The 4,183-nt window shown below is 42.7% G+C and overlaps 1 long non-coding RNA gene across 1 annotated transcript in view; it reads left to right on the top strand.

Moving 5' to 3' along the window:
* LOC121923854 overlaps window positions 1-4,183 on the top strand; it is a 92,983-nt gene that overhangs the window by 31,312 nt on the left and 57,488 nt on the right. The window lies entirely within an intron of this gene.

Genomic DNA, 4,183 nt, shown 5'->3' with positions numbered 1-4,183 from the left:
GTTCCAGTTGCCCTGCATAGAATATCTTTCTTGGATACTCTATGCAGGGCAACTGGAACAAGTCAGGGTGCCCTCTTCCACCCACATGCATCTGATCAGTGGCCTGGATGCAGCTGCACTGAGGAATCTGTTGAATCTCCTGAGGGTGAGGGTGCCACAGAAGGAGATACTAGATGCCTCTTTTTGCAGTGCCCAACAAAGTTCATGGGATGGTGAAACAGTGGTCATGCCAACATATGTAACCAACTGGATTCCAGCCAGAATGTTCCCATTTCCATGCCAGTTCTGCTTGGGTGTTTACCTGAAAGTATGAAGGCTATCACCATCAGGCTAGAGAACCAACATGGTGCAGTTGTTTGAGTGTTCGACTGGACTCTGAGAGACTAGGGTTTGAATTGCTGCTCAGCCACAGGATCACACCTTGAGAAATATATACTCTCAGTCTTAAGGGGAAAACACAGGCAAGCCTGTTTTTTAGGATTCAGCTTGGTGTAGTAGTTTGAGGTTGGACTAGGACTATGGGAGATGTGTGGTTTGGCCTTAATATAAAAAGGTGTGAACTTAGGAGGGGCAAACAACTGTGGCCTTCCAGAGATTCTTCGAATGCAGTCCTATCTGCAAGGACCAAATAAAACATCCTCCCCCCATGCCCACTGTGATTAGTCCAATTCCAAACAATGCATGGCCCAGCCCCTGGTTTTGGTGCAAACTGTCTGGACGATGTCCAGCCAGTCCAGCACCAAAACTGCCATATAACCCAGATTGCAGCCTGCAATGGCAATGCTGGGCGGTTGTTTACAACACATTCTGTTGTGCTTCCCACTACCACACGTCATTCCCTCTGAGTTCAGAACAAGGTGACCAGCCATGTGATTGTGGCTGGGTGCCTCATTTTCGGACTCGGAGTGATGCATGGTGGGCGGCACAATGGGACACATGTGTGAACAGTTGCCAAGCAATGCAATGGAGGGCTCCAAATAATGGGGAGATGTTGGGGTAGCACCTGGGCCAGGCCACTCAATGCTGCTTCAGGTGTATTCTGGCCTGTGCAGACACAGCCTTTGATTCCCTTCAGCCCTAGCCAATAATATGGAATGTTAGGAGCCGCAATTCAAAATCTGGCCACTGTGCTCTACCCTCCCCTGCTGTAAACCAATTGCCACTCTTTCTTCTATGCTTCCTTTTCAAAGCATCGCATGATTCATTATGTGCTTGTGCTAATTTTGTATTCATTCATTCAGCTAGATCTGCAACCTCAGGACTAGAGTCAGTAAATACTCTGTGCTCAGAACGACCCCATATACACTCAAAGTCAGAACTGAAAATCCATTAAACCAGATAGTGCCTTAAAATGATTCCATGCTAACAATGTAACTCCAGCCATTAAGACCAGATCTAATGGGATGGTTTTGGAATGTTTCTTGAAATTCTGTGGGACGGAGCTTTGGTTAATCTCCACCCACAGGGATTTCTATTTTTATTATTATTATCATCCCCACAGGGATTTCTATGTTAGTGGGGCTGCTACAAAGAAGATGTCTTTGCATGCCCAGGGTACTTATAAAAGGAGTAGGAAGAAAGGAAAAGAGTTCTCTCAGACACTACAATTAAGGAAGCGGCTTCTGCTTTGTTTAGACGACTTGTTCCTACAGCCCAGGACCCTTAGTTTTTAGCCACACTGTTATAGCACTATTATCCCACTTTAACTGTTATGACTGCCTGCTGTGGAATCCTGGGATTTACAGTTTATGGGGGGGCATTAAGAATTCTCAGTCAGAAAGCTCTTAGGCCTCACCGAACTACAGACTCCAGAATTCCATAGCAATTGAAGTTGAATAATAGCACTATAAAAGTGTAGTGTGATATTAACCAAAGTCACTTTCCACGGTCTCCAGTAGAGGGCACTTTTTTTTACTAGTGAGCTGGTTTGAGAGAAGGAACATGGGACTTCCTGAATGCAAAGCCACTGAGTTTTATGTTTAGTTCTCTTAGGCTGCTGCCACACTGTAGAATTAATGCAATTTGACACCGCTTTAACTGTCATGGCACCATCCTATGGAATCCTGGGATTTGTAGATTGTTGTGGTGCCAGAGCACTCTGACAGAAAAGGTTAAATCTCTCAAAACTACAAGTCCCAAAATTTCAAAGCACTGAGCCATAGCAGTTAAAGTGGTATCAAACTGCATTAATTCTGCAGTGTAGCTGCTACCGATATCTTAGTATTGGGAACTATTATTCCATTACATAGATGGGATCGGCAGCATGTAGCCCTCCCACCATTTCTGGACAGCAGTTTCCATAATCTCTCACTATTGGCAACACTGGTTAAGACAAACAGGAGTTGAAAGCTCAAAATATCCAGAGGATCACAAGTTGCCCGAGAGCCAGCATGGTTTGAGTATTGGACGATGACTCTGGAGACTAGGGTTCAGTTTCCAGCTCAGCCATGAAACCCAGTGGGTGACCTTGGATAAGTCACATGCTCTCAGCCTCAGGGGAACGCAATAGCAAACCTTATCTGAACAAATCTTGCCAATCTTGGTCTTCCAGTGTCCTAGTGCAACTACTACACCACACTGGCTTTCTTTGTGAGGCTGATGCCTCACAAAACTACAAATCCCTAGACATAGCAGTTAAAGGGGTACTGAAATACATTATTTCTACAGCAAAAAGAGCCAGTGTGGTGTAGTGGTTTGAGCATTCAACTATGACTGGAGAGAAGGGTTTGAATCCTAGCTCAGCCATGGAAACCCATTGGGTAACATTGGGCAAGTCACATAATCCCAGCCTCAGGTGTCGGTAATGGCCAATCCTCTCTGAACAAACTTGCCAAGAAAACCCCATGACAGGTTCACCTTAGAGTCACCACAAGTCTGAAATGACTTCAAATCAAACAAAAACACTACCAACAAGTTGCTCAGCCCTTCTGTAGAGCGACATACAAAGGTAACCAAACTTGCAAAGTGCCACCTTCCTCTCCGCTCCTGCTCTTTATCACAGCACCATCTCCTACATTTTGTGCACTTAGCAAACATTTGAAACAAAGATAGGGAAGATGTGTCACCCCCAAAACTGTCCTCTTTCAACTCTCATCAGTCTTAGTTGACAGTAAGAGATCTTGAGAAATGCAGTTCAACAGCCCTTGGAGGCCTGCACAGTCTACAGTCCTGACAGAAATACTTTGCTTTTTAGTTCTATCCAGCTCTTTCTTCCCAGGACACTTATACCAATATCTGAGTAGTTTATCAGCTTGACACGTATGCAGGCCTATGTGATCCTCTGCCTCCCTCTACTTTCTGAATAACTAAAAGTTATATAAAGCAGAATGGATAGTCTCACAGCAGTAACTGTGTTAGTGTGCTGCAGCCCAAATCAAAGTATTTGGTGGCCCCTTAAAGACTAATTCATTATGACAAAAAGCACTGTCAGTGACAATTTACATTATCAAAGCTGTAAATGAAATGAGACTACTGCAACTGTTTTAAGGGACTGTAGTAAAATTACTAAATTATATGCAGATATACCTCCATTAACAAAGTGGATGTGTTCCTAGGGAATACTTCTTTTACAGAAAATTTAGTACCAGAGGTCAAAATAACATGGAAAGAATAAGGATAGATTACAAAAAAGAGGAACAATTCAACATTTTTTTGACAAACTTTGTATTCAAAACTAATGTCGTGTACATGTGATATGAAACAACCAGGTCATGTAAACTTTGCATATGTAAACAAAACCTCTGAATTTTCTAGAAATTACAGTATATACTCAACTATAAATCGACCTCATGTATCAGTCGAGGGCAGGTTTTGGGAGTAAAATTAGGAATTTTGATATGGCCATGGATAAGTCGAGGGTAAAATTTAAGGGCATGTAACAAAGGATGTAAAGGATGATGCAAAGGAAAACAATGACAAAGAACATACAAAATTCCAGCAGATATTAACTGTTTGTGCTCATACTAAAGACAGTATGGATGAGATAATGGAGGAGGGTCAGTGCATCCAGGACAGATTATGTTCTTGGGTATGGTTCCTTTTTAAAATAACTATTAAAATATAGTATTTATATTGACCTATGGATAAATCGACACAGGTTTGGGGGTCAATCTTTTGACTAAAATTTCTAGATTTATACATGATGGCCTGTTACAGACTGCCAAAATAAAGCTGCTTCGGGTCT

Source organism: Sceloporus undulatus, chromosome 2 (assembly GCF_019175285.1).
Source record: "Sceloporus undulatus isolate JIND9_A2432 ecotype Alabama chromosome 2, SceUnd_v1.1, whole genome shotgun sequence".
Taxonomy (NCBI): Eukaryota; Metazoa; Chordata; class Lepidosauria; order Squamata; family Phrynosomatidae; genus Sceloporus; species Sceloporus undulatus.
Note: the sequence above shows the minus strand (reverse complement) of the source record. Positions and strands in the feature narration are given on the sequence as shown.